Source organism: Microcaecilia unicolor, chromosome 5 (assembly GCF_901765095.1).
Source record: "Microcaecilia unicolor chromosome 5, aMicUni1.1, whole genome shotgun sequence".
In the NCBI taxonomy this organism is placed as follows: domain Eukaryota; kingdom Metazoa; phylum Chordata; class Amphibia; order Gymnophiona; family Siphonopidae; genus Microcaecilia; species Microcaecilia unicolor.
Genome location: NC_044035.1, coordinates 214,744,569 through 214,762,967, shown reverse-complemented (window position 1 = coordinate 214,762,967; position 18,399 = coordinate 214,744,569). Strand labels below are relative to the sequence as shown.

The 18,399-nt window shown below is 51.0% G+C and overlaps 1 protein-coding gene across 1 annotated transcript in view; it reads right to left on the bottom strand.

Annotated features, from left to right (window-relative positions):
- Positions 1-8,942: 8,942 nt before the first annotated feature.
- The window catches only part of PLEKHG4 (pleckstrin homology and RhoGEF domain containing G4), a 507,451-nt gene continuing 497,994 nt past the window's right edge, over positions 8,943-18,399 (bottom strand). The window contains exon 24 of the mRNA XM_030205018.1: positions 8,943-9,292. The gene's annotated coding sequence lies outside the window, so the exon portion shown is untranslated. The remainder of the gene's footprint in view (positions 9,293-18,399) is intronic.

Here is an 18,399-nt window from a genome sequence, read left to right as displayed (position 1 = left end):
GCCCGCGCGCACCGCGCATGCGCGGCCGTCTTCCCGCCCGAAACCGGCTCGAGCCGGCCAGTCCAGTATGTAGCAAGACAATACACTTCAAGGGAAGACACAACTCCAAAGGGGAGGCGGGCGGGTTTGTGAGAACAATCAGCCTGCTGTCCTCGGAGAATACCTTCTACAGGTATGTAGCATTCGCTTTCTCCGAGGACAAACAGGCTGCTTGTTCTCACTGATGGGGTATCCCTAGCCCCCAGGCTCACTCAAAACAACAACCATGGTCAATTGGGCCTCGCAACGGCGAGGACATAACTGAGATTGACCTAAAAAATTTACCAACTAACTGAGAGTGTAGCCTGGAACAGAACAAACAGGGCCCTCGGGGGGTGGAGTTGGATCCTAAAGCCCAAACAGGTTCTGAAGAACTGACTGCCCGAACCGACTGTCGCGTCGGGTATCCTGCTGCAGGCAGTAATGAGATGTGAATGTGTGGACAGATGACCACGTCGCAGCTTTGCAAATTTCTTCAATGGAGGCTGACTTCAAGTGGGCTACCGACGCAGCCATGGCTCTAATATTATGAGCCGTGACATGACCCTCAAGAGCCAGCCCCGCCTGGGCGTAAGTGAAGGAAATGCAATCTGCTAGCCAATTGGATATGGTGCGTTTCCCTACAGCCACTCCCCTCCTATTGGGATCAAAAGAAACAAACAATTGGGCGGACTGTCTGTGGGGCTGTGTCCGCTCCAGGTAGAAGGCCAATGCTCTCTTGCAGTCCAATGTGTGCAACTGACGTTCAGCAGGGCAGGAATGAGGACGGGGAAAGAATGTTGGCAAGACAATTGACTGGTTCAGATGGAACTCCGACACGACCTTTGGCAGAAACTTAGGGTGAGTGCGGAGGACTACTCTGTTGTGATGAAATTTGGTGTAAGGAGCCTGGGCTACCAGGGCCTGAAGCTCACTGACTCTACGAGCCGAAGTAACTGCCACCAAGAAAATGACCTTCCAGGTCAAGTACTTCGGATGGCAGGAATTCAGTGGCTCAAAAGGAGGTTTCATCAGCTGGGTGAGAACGACATTGAGATCCCATGACACTGTAGGAGGTTTGACAGGGGGCTTTGACAAAAGCAAACCTCTCATGAAGCGAACAACTAAAGGCTGTCCTGAGATCGGCTTACCTTCCACATGGTAATGGTATGCACTGATTGCACTAAGGTGAACCCTTACGGAGTTGGTCTTAAGACCAGACTCAGACAAGTGCAGAAGGTATTCAAGCAGGGTCTGTGTAGGACAAGAGCGAGGATCTAGGGCCTTGCTGTCACACCAGACGGCAAACCTCCTCCAATGAAAGAAGTAACTTCTCTTAGTGGAGTCTTTCCTGGAAGCAAGCAAGATGCGGGAGACACCCTCTGACAGACCCAAAGAGGCAAAGTCTATGCCCTCAACATCCAGGCCGTGAAAGCCAGAGACTGGAGGTTGGGATGCAGAAGAGCCCCTTCGTCCTGCGTGATGAGGGTCGGAAAACACTCCAATCTCCACGGTTCTTTGGAGGATAACTCCAGAAGAAGAGGAAACCAGATCTGACGCGGCCAAAAAGGAGCAATCAGAATCATGGTGCCTCGGTCTTGCTTGAGTTTCAACAAAGTCTTCCCCACCAGAGGGATGGGAGGATAAGCATACAGCAGGCCCTCCCCCCAATCCAGGAGGAAGGCATCCGAGGCCAGTCTGCCGTGGGCCTGAAGTCTGGAACAGAACTGAGGGACTTTGTGGTTCACTCGAGATGCGAAGAGATCCACCAAGGGGGTGCCCCACGCTTGGAAGATCTGGCGCACCACTCGGGAGTTGAGCGACCACTCGTGAGGTTGCATAATCCTGCTCAACCTGTCGGCCAGACTGTTGTTTACGCCTGCCAGATATGTGGCTTGGAGCACCATGCCGTGACGGCGAGCCCAGAGCCACATGCTGACGGCTTCCTGACACAGGGGGCGAGATCCGGTGCCCCCCTGCTTGTTGACATAATACATGGCAACCTGGTTGTCTGTCTGAATTTGGATAATTTGGTGGGACAGCCGATCTCTGAAAGCCTTCAGAGCGTTCCAGATCGCTCGTAACTCCAGGAGATTGATCTGCAGATCGCGTTCCTGGAGGGACCAGCCTCCTTGGGTGTGAAGCCCATCGACATGAGCTCCCCATCCCAGGAGGGACGCATCCGTAGTCAGCACTTTCCGTGGCTGAGGAATTTGGAAGGGACGTCCCAGAGTCAAATTGGAGCAAATGGTCCACCAATACAGGGATTCGAGAAAACTCGTGGACAGGTGGATCACGTCCTCCAGACCCCCAGCGGCCTGATACCACTGGGAGGCTAGGGTCCATTGAGCAGATCTCATGTGAAGGCGGGCCATGGGAGTCACGTGGACTGTGGAGGCCATGTGGCCCAGCAATCTCAACATCTGCCGAGCTGTGATCTGCTGGGACGCTCGCACCCGCCAGACGAGGGACAACAAGTTGTTGGCTCTCGTCTCTGGGAGATAGGCGCGAGCCGTCCGAGAATCCAGCAGAGCTCCTATGAATTCGAGTCTCTGCACTGGAAGAAGGTGGGACTTTGGATAATTTATCACAAACCCCAGTAGCTCCAGTAGGCGAATAGTCATCTGCATGGACTGCAGGGCTCCTGCCTCGGATGTGTTCTTCACCAGCCAATCGTCGAGATATGGGAACATATGCACCCCCAGCCTGCGAAGTGCCGCTGCTACCACAGCTAGGCACTTTGTGAACACCCTGGGCGCAGAGGCGAGCCCAAAGGGTAGCACACAGTACTGGAAGTGGCGTGTGCCCAACTGAAATCGCAGATACTGTCTGTGAGCTGGCAGTATCGGGACGTGTGTGTAGGCATCCTTCAAGTCCAGAGAGCATAGCCAATCGTTTTGCTGAATCATGGGGAGAAGGGTGCCCAGGGAAAGCATCCTGAACTTTTCTTTTTCGAGATACTTGTTCAGGGCCCTTAGGTCTAGGATGGGACGCATCCCCCCTGTTTTCTTTTCCACAAGGAAGTACCTGGAATAGAATCCCAGCCCTTCTTGCCCGGATGGCACGGGCTCGACCGCATTGGCGCTGAGAAGGGCGGAGAGTTCCTCTGCAAGTACCTTCTTGTGCTGGAAGCTGTAAGACTGAGCTCCCGGTGGACAATTTGGAGGTTTTGAGGTCAAATTGAGGGTGTACCCCTGCCGGACTATTTGCAGAACCCACTGATCGGAGGTTATGAGAGGCCACCTTTGGTGAAAAGCTTTCAACCTCCCTCCGACTGGCAGGTCGCCCGGCACGGACACTTGGATGTCGGCTATGCTCTGCTGGAGCCAGTCAAAAGCTCGCCCCTTGCTTTTGCTGGGGAGCCGCGGGGCCTTGCTGAGTCGCACGCTGCTGACGAGAGCGAGCGCGCTGGGGCTTAGCCTGGGCCGCAGGCTGTCGGGAAGGAGGATTGTACCTACGCTTGCCAGAAGAGTAGGGAACAGTCTTCCTTCCCCCGAAAAATCGTCTACCTGTAGAGGTAGAAGCTGAAGGCTGCCGGCGGGCGAATTTGTCGAATGCGGTGTCCCGCTGGTGGAGAGACTCTACCACCTGTTCGACTTTTTCACCAAAAATATTGTCCGCACGGCAAGGCGAGTCCGCAATCCGCTGCTGGATTCTATTCTCCAGGTCGGCGGCACGCAGCCATGAGAGCCTGCGCATCACCACACCTTGAGCAGCGGCCCTGGACGCAACATCAAAAGTGTCATAAACTTCTCTGGCCAGGAATTTTCTGCACGCCTTCAGCTGCCTGACCACCTCCTGAAAAGGCTTGGCTTGCTCAGGGGGAAGAGCATCAACCAAGCCCGCCAACTGCCGCACATTGTTCCGCATGTGTATGCTCGTGTAGAGCTGGTAAGACTGGATCTTGGACACGAGCATAGAGGAATGGTAGGCCTTCCTCCCAAAGGAGTCTAAGGTTCTAGCGTCCTTGCCCGGGGGCGCCGAAGCATGTTCCCTAGAACTTTTAGCCTTCTTTAGGGCCAAATCCACAACTCCAGAGTCATGAGGCAACTGAGTGCGCATCAGCTCTGGGTCCCCATGAATCCGGTACTGGGACTCGATCTTCTTGGGAATGTGGGGATTAGTTAATGGCTTGGTCCAGTTCGCAAGCAATGTCTTTTTCAGGACATGGTGCAAGGGAACAGTGGACGCTTCCTTAGGTGGAGAAGGATAGTCCAGGAGCTCAAACATTTCAGCCCTGGGCTCGTCCTCCACAACCACCGGGAAGGGGATGGCCGTAGACATCTCCCGGACAAAGGAAGCGAAAGACAGACTCTCGGGAGGAGAAAGCTGTCTCTCAGGAGAGGGAGTGGGATCAGACGGAAGACCCTCAGACTCCTCGTCAGAGAAATATCTGGGATCTTCCTCTTCCTCCCACGAGGCCTCACCCTCGGTGTCAGACACAAGTTCACGGACCTGTGTCTGCAACCTCGCCCTGCTCGACTCCGTGGAACCACGTCCACGATGGGGGCGTCGAGAGGTAGACTCCCTGGCCCGCATCGGCGAACCTCCCTCCGCCGACGTAGTCGGGGAGCCCTGGGAGGTGGCCGCGGTCGGCACCGCCGACGTCGGGGACCTCAACCTGGGCGATGGGCCAGCCGGCGCCACGCTCGACGGTACCGGAGGCGCAAGCACCGCCGGTACCGAAGGGGTAGGGCGCAACAGCTCTCCCAGAATCTCTGGGAGAACGGCCCGGAGGCTCTCGTTCAGAGTGGCTGCAGAAAAAGGCTGAGAGGTCGATGCAGGCGTCGACGTCAGAACCTGTTCCGGGCGAGGAGGCTGTTCCGGGCTGTCCAGAGTGGAGCGCATCGACACCTCTTGAACAGAGGGTGAGCGGTCCTCTCGGTGCCGATGCCTGCTGGGTGCCGAATCCCTCGGCGACCCAGAGCTCTCGGTGCCGACACGGGGAGGAGACCGGTGTCGATGCTTCTTCGATTTCTTCCGAAGCATGTCGCCGGAGCTCCCCGGCACCGACGAGGAGGACGTAGAATCCATCCGTCGCTTCCTCGGGGCCGAGGCCGAAGGAGGTCGGTCTCGGGGGGGCTGTACCGCAGGAGCCCTCAGGGTAGGAGGAGACCCACCCGAAGGCTCACCGCCACCAGCAGGGGAATGGACAGCCCTCACCTGCACTCCTGACGATGCACCACCGTCCGACGACATCAGCAGACGAGGTCCCGGTACCACCGACGTCGATGCAGCTATCCGATGTCTCGGCGCCGATGCAGAGGCCCGATGCCTCGATGCACTCGATGCAGGGGCGGCCGAGGAAGATGGTCTGGACGCTGACGACGTCGATGCACTCGAAGATCCCGGTGCCGATGCCGACGAAGAGCCCGAGAACAACACGTTCCACTGGGCTAGTCTCGCTACCTGAGTCCGCCTCTGAAGCAGGGAACACAGACTGCAGTTCTGAGGGCGGTGCTCGGCCCCCAGACACTGAAGACACGACGAGTGTCGATCAGTGAGCGAGATAACCCGGGCGCACTGGGTGCACTTCTTGAAGCCGCTGGAAGGCTTCGATGTCATGGGCGGAAAAATCACGCCGGCGAAATCAAAATCCGAAATGACGGAAAAAGAGCACCAAAACTTTAGAGGGAGAAAATCTCGACCGAGGCCGAAAAGAGGCCTACCCCGACGACGAAAGAAAACTTACCGGGGCAAAAAGCTGGAAGTACGGGGAGGATTGACACGAAACCCGGTGGAAGGTTTCCGGAGCACTTCCCGACTTAAGCAAAAGCTTTTCCGAAGAAAAAAACACGCTCAAAACAATTTGGACGCGCGAGGTCGACTTTCCGGGGCTCGACACGGCGAAAATACGACCGTACCGAGTGCGGACAAAAGAAGACTGGCCGGCTCGAGCCGGTTTCGGGCGGGAAGACGGCCGCGCATGCGCGGTGCGCGCGGGCGCGCGAGGACTAGCAAAGGACTTTGCTAGTGAAGTTTCCGATTGGAGGGGCTGCCGTGGACGTCACCCATCAGTGAGAACAAGCAGCCTGCTTGTCCTCGGAGAACATAACATTTCCACCTCCATGCTTGACAGTGGGGACGGTGTTCTTTGGGTCATAGGCAGCATTTCTCTTCCTCCAAACACGGCGAGTTGAGTTCATGCCAAAGAGCTCAATTTTTTTCTCATCTGACCACAGCACCTTCTCCCAATCACTCTCGGCATCATCCAGGTGTTCACTGGCAAACTTCAGACGGGCCGTCACATGTGCCTTCCGGAGCAGGGGGACCTTGCGGGCACTGCAGGATTGCAATCCGTTATGTCGTAATGTGTTACCAATGGTTTTCGTGGTGACAGTGGTCCCAGCTGCCTTGAGATCATTGACAAGTTCCCCCCTTGTAGTTGTAGGCTGATTTCTAACCTTCCTCATGATCAAGGATACCCCACGAGGTGAGATTTTGCGTGGAGCCCCAGATCTTTGTCGATTGACAGTCATTTTGTACTTCTTCCATTTTCTTACTATGGCACCAACAGTTGTCTCCTTCTCGCCCAGCGTCTTACTGATGGTTTTGTAGCCCATTCCAGCCTTGTGCAGGTGTATGATCTTGTCCCTGACATCCTTAGACAGCTCCTTGCTCTTGGCCATTTTGTAGAGGTTAGAGTCTGACTGATTCACTGAGTCTGTGGACAGGTGTCTTTCATACAGGTGACCATTGCCGACAGCTGTCTGTCATGCAGGTAACGAGTTGATTTGGAGCATCTACCTGGTCTGTAGGGGCCAGATCTCTTACTGGTTGGTGGGGGATCAAATACTTATTTCCCTCTGCAGAATGCAAATAAATTCATATACTTTCCACAATGTGATTTTCCGGATTTAATTTGTGATGTGCTATCTCTCACTGTTACCAATAACCTACCCTTCAATTATGGGCTGCTCATGTCTTTGTCAGTGGGCAAACTTACAAAATCAGCAAGGGATCAAATACTTATTTCCACCACTGTAGATGATGATGCGGCTTGCCTCTTTTATAACTGTGCATGCCTGGCTAGAGCGGTACAGGGTTCTTGATGCTTTACAAGAACACTGTCTTTATCACGACACAGACTCTGTGATTTTTGTGAGCAAGGAGGGTGACTGGAATCCTCCTCTGGGTGACATTTTAGGTGAATTAATGAGCGAGATCCCTAAAGACGAGCATATCACAGATTTTGTCTTGGCCAGTCCTAAAACATATGGGTACACGATATCCAGCGGGGAGACCCACCTGAAGGTAAACGGAATCACACGCAACAGCAAAAACAGCGAGAAAATACATTTTTGCAGTCTAAAGGAGCTTGTTATGTATTTTGATCCAAGGGTGCCACTGGGTGAACAAACCAAAATATCCATCCAGCAAAAAGGTAGTCAGAAACAAGACCCGGTGAATCTTATGTACTTAAGAAAATTCAAAGGGTTGTGTATGATAAACAGGTTTTAATGCAAAATTTTAACACGTTGCCTTACGGCTACTGATTATATCCACACTTATTGTATAATATGCTCCAAAAATTCTTTGCATATTCTTTACTTAACTTTAAAAAAAAAAACTCTATGCTTCCTAGAGGGATACTCTTAGAGCAAAGCCTTTGCTTATCTGTAACTTTCCCTGTGAATAAAATATATGACTACATTCACGTGATCTTCCCTAGCTTATTCAAGTGTAGAGGTGTGGAGGGGCAAGGGTACACGTATGGTGAGGAGGGGCAGGGTATAGCATGATGTTAACCAGCACTTTTTTAAAACAGCCAAACTTGCAAACAGTGTAAAATATGTGGGTCTGGAGTTTTTTCTATACCTGTTTGTTGTGCAGGGGCTATCTGCCGCTGATCCACATTGCCAGGCTCTGATCCTACAAACAGAAAAGGAAGGGGGTTTGAGAGAGACTGCATATCGATTGATCTCACACAAAGAACAGCCTGCTTGCCGAAAAGCTGAGAGGAAGGGAGGAGTCCACTTTAAAGAAGAGAAGCCAAAGTTGCAAACAGCAAAAATCAGTGTGTATTAAAAGCATGATGGATCAGACCCCATCTATGGTTTCTTGTGAAAGTTAATATTAAAACGGCTTTGTGTCTGCTGCCTGATGTTGTGAAAAAGACAGTCTTTTGAAAGGTAAAATAACCTATCTTAATGGTAGCCCATGTTCATAACTTCCCCCTTAAATAATTCACAACTATGAGTTACGCTGCCCCCCATCCCCCCCCCCCCCATATTCTTAACCAGAAGTCATGCTATTTTATCTCTGGGTGCAAAGAGAACCTGTGCTAAAATAGTACGACTTTAGGTACAAAAATCCATCTTAATGATAACCCATGTTAATAACTTCCTCCCTATTGTTTTTCTATACTTTCTCCTTTCTTACCCTCATTCTTCCCATGGTTCTGTTGACAGTTCTCTTTTTGCTCTTAGGGCAGTGTTTTGCCACATGTTCAGATGATGAACTAGTTAATATGCCCTGAAGCAGACAGCAATAACAAAATATGTCAGGCTTGGCTTTGATTTGAACATTGACTGGACTTTTATATGGTTTGTGTAACTCACTTTCCATTAGGCTTGTATTTGCTTTTAATTTTTATAAAATAAAAGCATTTTGGTCATTGCTAGCCTGACATTCTTCCACTTTTTCTGCATGTGCGTGTGACTGTATACTCCTACATAAAAAAAAAAAAATTTCACAACCACATCATCTTATGGAGCATCTCTTTAGAACCAGGAGATTGGTTTCATTCAAACACAAGTGATGAGTTAATAAATTATTTCTATTTTAAGCACAACTATGGCACAACATAAGATATACGTACCAAGTCACATTTGAGTTCAATATAAAAATTGCACAGAAAGTTATTCTACTGTATTTTACATACTTTTAACAAACTTTATAAAATATGCAACTTATAGAATGAATGTAAATTATAACAAATTATTTACAACATTTGTATAATATTTTACTTTCAAATCACTACAGTATGTTGATAACACACAGAGCTATTCAGTCTATCTTCAACCAAAAACATGTCTGGCCTCTTCATTTAATACCAATGAGGGGTCTGTCTCCACTGCAGTAATAGGGTTTCCTTAATTCATTAATGCTCATCACAGGTAACTATATACTAGTAATAGGAGAACACATCCTCACTAGTAATTAAGGAACCTGTTTATCACAGGATATGATTCTGTTCAAGCATTATTCCTGACTTTTTTCTGTCCTGAGATCTGTTGATCTGTAGAATCTTTCAGGAAAACATTGCTTAAACCTGAAATAATATAAAGAAAAAGAAGTTATTTATACTGCAGTAATACAAGCCATGCAGAGACAGTAATGCTGTTCTTCAAGCCTACATTTTTCAGTGTATATAAAAAGTTTGAGTAGCAGTTTGTATTTGTATTTAGGATGTTCATAATTTAAAGGCCACTAATCAAAGGGTTTGTCTAATACTCAAAGAGTTACTCAGTCAAATCGTTGCTGTTGAAATTCTCCTCCCTGATTGGTTAAATTTTGTCAGGTGAATAAGTTGGCCAGGAAAAATTTAGCCATCACCAAAGAGGTCGAGACAGAAGTGTTCCAGGTGTGGTAAAACTTTAGATGGAGAGCACTAACTATTAGTACTGTCCTGTTAAAATTAAGTAGACAATTCTGGTTATACTGGAGGGCTGACCCAAAGTTAACTGGATTATCTTTACCTGGTTATATTATTATTGTCACCATTTGTAGTGTGCTGTACATCATCATTTGTATACACAATGCTGTACAGATATATGTATGTATGTATGTATGTATGTAGCAGGACAAATACAAACATACGGAACAATTTTTAAGTAGAATAAGCTTCCTTATTCCGGTTGCATACAAAATAGTACAATTCTCAAACACAATGGCAAAGGGCAATGCAATTTAATAATCATAGCAGAGTGCCGCTACAGATTTTTATATTTATCCATACAGCTAACCTATCAGTATTGTACTACAATCTATTGTTCATCTTCTTCCCTGTACCCAATGTGTCAAAATGATGGTGCAATCTTTTCTCTTTTCTACTGTCAGCATCACTACTGTTGGTATTTCTGTAATCCTCTATTCATTTCTGTCTTTACATATCTGATATGGAGGAGTAGCCTAGTGGTTAGTGCAGCGGACTTTGATCCTGGGGAACTGGGTTTGATTCCCACTGCAGCTCCTTGTGACTGTGGGCAAGTCACTTAACCTTCCATTGCCCCAGATACAAAATAAGTACCTGTATCTATGTAAACTGCTTTGAATGTCATTGCAAAATACCACATAAAGGCAGTATATCAAGTCCCCTTTATCTAAAACTGTTAGACTTTTCAGAATTATGCCATTTTTGGAGACAGCACAAGGATGGGCCCATTTACGAACCTGTGCTAAGCACTAACAAGAGCTTAGCATAGCGGCAAATGCTTACTGCAGGACACACCAAAGCATCCTGTGACAATTTCCATGTAAGTGTTTGCTATTTTTAAAATGTTGTTTGAGAGGACATGTAATGGGCAGAGAGTGGGTGTTCCTGCATTACGCAGCTAGCACATGGATATTACCACACACTAGCTGGAGAGTGCACAGTTAAAGCAGGAGCATTTACCGCCTTCTAAAAAGTTGCTCTCAAGTTATATTTTTGCCAGTCCCATGCACTAAGTGTGGGCCCTGCAAAAATAAATAAGGAAAAAGCTGTTTTACTGGTGCAGAAAAATGGCCTTAGCATGTGGGAAAGTCCTGCATTAGGATGCGAAAAGGCCATTTCTTACCACAGCTTAGTCAAAGGGCCCCTAAGAGGGAAAGTTATTAACGTAGGCTACCATTAAGACGGATTATTTTACTACATCATGCTATTTTTGCACAGGTTCCCATTTTATTCAATGAGACCCTGTGCTAAAATATTACAACTTGTGGTAAAATAACTGGACTTAACTAACTTCTGGCCTAAATGACAGTTCAGATGCATTTAGAAAGAAAATAAACTGAGCAGCTGGAAGTTGGATCTCAGGATGGAGAACTGGGTTAGAAATTGAATAGAGGGGCGTTTTTGAAAGAATGTCCAAGTCAGAATTGGGATGTCCTGCTTATAGCGTCCAAAAAACATTTATCTCACAGCCAATTTCAAATGGGAAAAACGTCCAGATTTTATTTGAAAATGGCTGCGAGATGGATACTTTTGTGCTGAGAATGTCTGAAATGAACAGCTATTTTCCAAAATGAAAAGTCCAACTTCTGAATCTCAAAACAAAACTAGGAATAGAGATATCTGTCTGGCATCATTTTGAGAAAAATGGCTATACAAACACCCAGGAAGAGCAGAGGGGTAACCTAGTGGTTAGTGTTGTGGACTTTAAACCAAGGGACCACAGTTCAAATCCCACTTCAGCTCTTTTATTTTGTAATTATGAGCCTTCCAGGAACAGAAAAATTCCTATTGTACCTGAATGTAGACCACTTCAATAGCCTTCAGGCTTGCAGGTGACTTATACATTTAGGTACAATAGGTACATTTCTGTTACTGGAGGGCTCACAATTTAAAAAAAAAATTTGAGTTAAAGTAGGTCCCTTGGTTTAAAGTCCACTTCACTAACCACTTCTCACACTTGCTCCCTGCTTTGGTCTGAATGCCTGTTATACCTGAGGCTGTCATAGACATAGCACATGGCCATGTGGGCAGTAAGGGCTCATACAGCAATTTGTCTATTCTAACTGATTAGTGCAGGCATGCCCATTCTCCATCCCCTGACACGGCCCCTCAGTGAAAAAATAAATAGTGTGTGCATGTCAAAAGTACCATGGGATGCCTCAGTGTACCCTGTGGTACACCATTTTAAGCTGTTGTAAGCACGAGTTACTGCTTGCCCCAGCTTGGTAAATGGGCTCCCTTGTGAGCAACAATGCAGAGAGGCTTGAAGGAAGTTTGTCTTTTTACAGTTAAGCGAATGCTACATACCTGTAGAAGGTATTCTCCGAGGACAGCAGGCTGATTGTTCTCACTGATGGGTGACGTCCACGGCAGCCCCTCCAATCGGAATCTTCACTAGCAAAGTCCTTTGCTAGCCCTCGCGCGCCCGCGCGCACCGCGCATGCGCGGCCGTCTTCCCGCCCGAAACCGGCTCGAGCCGGCCAGTCCAGTATGTAGCAAGACAAACTCTTAAGGGAAGACACAACTCCAAAGGGGAGGCGGGCGGGTTTGTGAGAACAATCAGCCTGCTGTCCTCGGAGAATATCTTCTACAGGTATGTAGCATTCGCTTTCTCCGAGGACAAGCAGGCTGCTTGTTCTCACTGATGGGGTATCCCTAGCCCCCAGGCTCACTCAAAACATCAAACATGGTCAATAGGGCCTCGCAACGGCGAGGACATAACTGAGATTGACCTAAAAAAATTTACCAACTAACTGAGAGTGTAGCCTGGAACAGAACAAACAGGGCCCTCGGGGGGTGGAGTTGGATCCTAAAGCCCAAACAGGTTCTGAAGAACTGACTGCCCAAACCGACTGTCGCGTCGGGTATCCTGCTGCAGGCAGTAATGGGATGTGAATGTGTGGACAGAAGCCCACGTCGCAGCTTTGCAAATTTCTTCAATGGAGGCTGACTTCAAGTGGGCTACCGACGCAGCCATGGCTCTAACATTATGAGCCGTGACATGACCCTCAAGAGCCAGCCCCGCCTGGGCGTAAGTGAAGGAAATGCAATCTGCTAGCCAATTGGATATGGTGCGTTTCCCTACAGCCACTCCCCTCCTATTGGGGTCAAAAGAAACAAACAATTGGGCGGACTGTCTGTGGGGCTGTGTCCGCTCCAGGTAGAAGGCCAATGCTCTCTTGCAGTCCAATGTGTGCAGCTGACGTTCAGCAGGGCAGGAATGAGGACGGGGAAAGAATGTTGGCAAGACAATTGACTGGTTCAGATGGAACTCCGACACGACCTTTGGCAGGAACTTAGGGTGAGTGCGGAGGACTACTCTGTTATGATGAAATTTGGTGTAAGGGGCCTGGGCTACCAGGGCCTGAAGCTCACTGACTCTACGAGCTGAAGTAACTGCCACCAAGAAATGACCTTCCAGGTCAAGTACTTCAGATGGCAGGAATTCAGTGGCTCAAAAGGAGGTTTCATCAGCTGGGTGAGAACGACATTGAGATCCCATGACACTGTAGGAGGCTTGACAGGGGGCTTTGACAAAAGCAAACCTCTCATGAAGCGAACAACTAAAGGCTGTCCTGAGATCGGCTTACCTTCCACTTGGTAATGGTATGCACTGATTGCACTAAGATGAACCCTTACGGAGTTGGTCTTAAGACCAGACTCAGACAAGTGCAGAAGGTATTCAAGCAGGGTCTGTGTAGGACAAGAGCGAGGATCTAGGGCCTTGCTGTCACACCAGACGGCAAACCTCCTCCAATGAAAGAAGTAACTTCTCTTAGTGGAGTCTTTCCTGGAAGCAGCAAGATACGGGAGACACCCTCTGGCAGACCCAAAGAGGCAAAATCTACGCCCTCAACATCCAGGGCGGTGAGAGCCAGGGACCGGAGGTTGGGATGCAGAAGAGCCCCTTCGTCCTGCGTGATGAGGGTCGGAAAACACTCCAATCTCCACGGTTCTTCGGAGGATAACTCCAGAAGAAGAGGGAACCAGATCTGACGCGGCCAAAAAGGAGCAATCAGGATCATGGTGCCTCGGTCTTGCTTGAGTTTCAACAAAGTCTTCCCCACCAGAGGTATGGGAGGATAAGCATACAGCAGGCCCTCCCCCCAATCGAGGAGGAAGGCATCCGACGCCAGTCTGCCGTTGGCCTGAAGCCTGGAACAGAACTGAGGGACTTTGTGGTTTGCTCGAGATGCGAAGAGATCCACCAAGGGGGTGCCCCACGCTTGGAAGATCTGGCGCACCACTCGGGAGCTGAGCGACCACTCGTGAGGTTGCATAATCCTGCTCAACCTGTCGGCCAGACTGTTGTTTACGCCCGCCAGATATGTGGCTTGGAGCACCATGCCGTGCCGGCGAGCCCAGGTCCACATGCTGACGGCTTCCTGACACAGGGGGCGAGATCCGGTGCCCCCCTGCTTGTTTACATAGTACATGGCAACCTGGTTGTCTGTCTGAATTTGAATAATTTGGTGGGACAGCCGATCTCTGAAAGCCTTCAGAGCGTTCCAGATCGCTCGTAACTCCAGAAGATTGATCTGTAGATCGCGTTCTTGGAGGGACCAGCTTCCTTGGGTGTGAAGCCCATCGACATGAGCTCCCCATCCCAGGAGAGACGCATCCGTGGTCAGCACTTTTTGTGGCTGAGGAATTTGGAAGGGACGTCCCAGAGTCAAATTGGACCAAATCGTCCACCAATACAGGGATTTGAGAAAACTCGTGGACAGGTGGATCACGTCCTCTAGACCTCCAGCGGCCTGATACCACTGGGAGGCTAGGGTCCATTGAGCAGATCTCATGTGAAGGCGGGCCATGGGAGTCACATGAACTGTGGAGGCCATATGGCCCAGCAATCTCAACATCTGCCGAGCTGTGATCTGCTGGGACGCCCGCACCCGGGAGACGAGGGACAACAAGTTGCTGGCTCTCGTCTCTGGGAGATAGGCGCGAGTCGTCCGAGAATCCAGCAGGGCTCCTATGAATTCGAGGTTCTGCACTGGAAGAAGATGGGACTTTGGGTAATTTATCACAAACCCCAGTAGCTCCAGAAGGCGAATAGTCATCTGCATGGACTGCAGGGCTCCTGCCTCGGACGTGTTCTTTACCAGCCAATCATCGAGATATGGGAACACGTGTACTCCCAGCCTGCGAAGTGCCGCTGCTACCACAGCTAGGCACTTTGTGAACACCCTGGGCGCAGAGGCGAGCCCAAAGGGTAGCACACAGTACTGGAAGTGGCGTGTGCCCAACTGAAATCGCAGATACTGTCTGTGAGCTGGCAGTATCGGGATATGTGTGTAGGCATCCTTCAAGTCCAGAGAGCATAGCCAATCGTTTTGCTGAATCATGGGGAGAAGGGTGCCCAGGGAAAGCATCCTGAACTTTTCTTTTACGAGATATTTGTTCAGGGCCCTTAGGTCTAGGATGGGACGCATCCCCCCTGTTTTCTTTTCCACAAGGAAGTACCTGGAATAGAATCCCAGCCCTTCTTGCCCGGATGGCACGGGCTCGACCGCATTGGCGCTGAGAAGGGCGGAGAGTTCCTCTGCAAGTACCCTCTTGTGCTGGAAGCTGTAAGACTGAGCTCCCGGTGGACAATTTGGAGGTTTTGAGGTCAAATTGAGGGTGTACCCCTGCCGGACTATTTGCAGAACCCACTGATCGGAGGTTATGAGAGGCCACCTTCGGTGAAAAGCTTTCAACCTCCCTCCGACTGGCAGGTCGCCCGGCACGGACACTTGGATGTCGGCTATGCTCTGCTGGAGCCAGTCAAAAGCTCGCCCCTTGCTTTTGCTGGGGAGCCGCGGGGCCTTGCTGAGTCGCACGCTGCTGACGAGAGCGAGCGCGCTGGGGCTTAGCCTGGGCCGCAGGCTGTCGGGAAGGAGGATTGTACCTACGCTTGCCAGAAGAGTAGGGAACAGTCTTCCTTCCCCCGAAAAATCGTCTACCTGTAGAGGTAGAAGCTGAAGGCTGCCGGCGGGCGAATTTGTCGAATGCGGTGTCCCGCTGGTGGAGAGACTCTACCACCTGTTCGACTTTTTCGCCAAAAATGTTGTCCGCACGGCAAGGCGAGTCCGCAATCCGCTGCTGGATTCTATTCTCCAGGTCGGCGGCACGCAGCCATGAGAGCCTGCGCATCACCACACCTTGAGCAGCGGCCCTGGACGCAACATCAAAAGTGTCATAAACTCCTCTGGCCAGGAATTTTCTGCACGCCTTCAGCTGCCTGACCACCTCCTGAAAAGGCTTGGCTTGCTCAGGGGGAAGAGCATCAACCAAGCCCGCCAACTGCCGCACATTGTTCCGCATGTGTATGCTCGTGTAGAGCTGGTAAGACTGGATCTTGGACACGAGCATAGAGGAATGGTAGGCCTTCCTCCCAAAGGAGTCTAAGGTTCTAGCGTCCTTGCCCGGGGGCGCCGAAGCATGTTCCCTAGAACTCTTAGCCTTCTTTAGGGCCAAATCCACAACTCCAGAGTCGTGAGGCAACTGAGTGCGCATCAGCTCTGGGTCCCCATGGATCCGGTACTGGGACTCGATCTTCTTGGGAAGGTGGGGATTAGTTAAGGGTTTCGTCCAGTTCGCAAGCAATGTCTTTTTAAGGACATGGTGCAAGGGAACGGTGGACGCTTCCTTAGGTGGAGAAGGATAGTCCAGGAGCTCAAACATTTCAGCCCTGGGCTCGTCCTCCACAACCACCGGGAAGGGGATGGCCGTAGACATCTCCCGGACAAAGGAAGCGAAAGACAGACTCTCGGGAGGAGAAAGCTGTCTTTCAGGAGAGGGAGTGGGATCAGAAGGCAGACCCTCAGACTCCTCGTCAGAGAAATATCTAGGATCTTCCTCTTCCTCCCACGAGGCCTCACCCTCGGTGTCAGACACAAGTTCACGAACCTGTGTCTGCAACCTCGCCCTGCTCGACTCAGTGGAGCCACGTCCACGATGGGGGTGTCGAGAGGTAGACTCCCTCGCCCGCATCGGCGAAGCTCCCTCCGCCGACGTAGTCGGGGAGCCTTCCTGGGAGGTGGCCGCTGCCGGCACCGCACGCGGTACCGACGTCGGGGACCTCAACCTGGGCGATGGGCCAGCCGGCGCCACGCTCGACGGTACCGGAGGCGCAAGCACCGCCGGTACCGGAGGGGTAGGGCGCAACAGCTCTCCCAGAATCTCTGGGAGAACGGCCCGGAGGCTCTCGTTTAGAGCGGCTGCAGAGAAAGGCTGTGAGGTCGATGCAGGCGTCGACATCAGGACCTGTTCCGGGCGAGGAGGCTGTTCCGGGCTGTCCAGAGTGGAGCGCATCGACACCTCTTGGACAGAGGGTGAGCGGTCCTCTCGGTGCCGATGCCTGCTGGGTGCCGAATCCCTCGGCGGCCCAGAGCTCTCGGTGCCGACGCGGGGAGGAGACCGGTGTCGATGCTTCTTCGACTTCTTCCGAAGCATGTCACCGGAGCTCCCCGGCACCGACGAGGAGGACGTAGAATCCATCCGTCGCTTCCTCGGGGCCGAGGCCGAAGAAGGTCGGTCTCGGGGGGGCTGTACCGCAGGAGCCCTCAGGGTGGGAGGAGACCCACCCGAAGGCTCACCGCCACCAGCAGGGGAATGGACAGCCCTCACCTGCACTCCTGACGATGCACCACCGTCCGACGACATCAGCAGACGAGGTCCCGGTACCACCGACGTCGATGCAGCTATCCGATGTCTCGGCGCCGATGCAGAGGCCCGATGCCTCGATGCACGGGCGGCCGAGGAAGATGGTCTGGACGCTGACGACGTCGATGCACTCGAAGATCCCGGTGCCGATGCCGACGAAGAGCCCGAGAACAAAACGTTCCACTGGGCTAGTCCGCTACCTGAGTCCGCCTTTGAAGCAGGGAACACAGGACTACAGTTCTGAGGGCGGTGCTCGGCCCCCAGACACTGAAGACACGACGAGTGTCGATCAGTGAGCGAGATAACCCGGGCGCACTGGGTGCACTTCTTGAAGCCGCTGGAAGGCTTCGATGTCATGGGCGGAAAAATCACGCCGGCGAAATCAAAGTCCGAAATGACGGAAAAAGAGCACCAAAAACTTTAGAGGGAGAAAATCTCGACCGAGGCCGAAAAGAGGCCTACCCCGACGACGAAAGAAAACTTATCGGGGCCAAAAGCTGGAAATACGGGGAGGATTGAAACGAAACCCGGTGGAGGGGTTCCAGAGCACTTCCCGAGTACAAGAAAAGCTTTTCCGAAGAAAAAAACACGTTCAACAATATGGACGCGCGAGGTCGACTCTCCGGGGCTCGACACGGCGAAAAATACGACCGTACCGAGTGCGGACAAAAGAAGACTGGCCGGCTCGAGCCGGTTTCGGGCGAGAAGACGGCCGCGCATGCGCGGTGCGCGCGGGCGCGCGAGGGCTAGCAAAGGACTTTGCTAGTGAAGATTCCGATTGGAGGGGCTGCCGTGGACGTCACCCATCAGTGAGAACAAGCAGCCTGCTTGTCCTCGGAGAAACACTATAATCCACAACAGAGTGAACACCCCTGGAGGAGTAAATGGAATAAAAAGTGATCTAAGAAAACCTGAAGTGTGGTCAAGAAATTGAGAGCTAAGGATTCATGAAAAAAAATTGAAACTCATGTATCATTATAGGTCCCTGGTGCAATCACAACTGAGTACTTTGTGCAGTTCTAGTCACCCCCCTCTCAAAAAGGATATACAGTATAGCAATAACACGAAAGAAT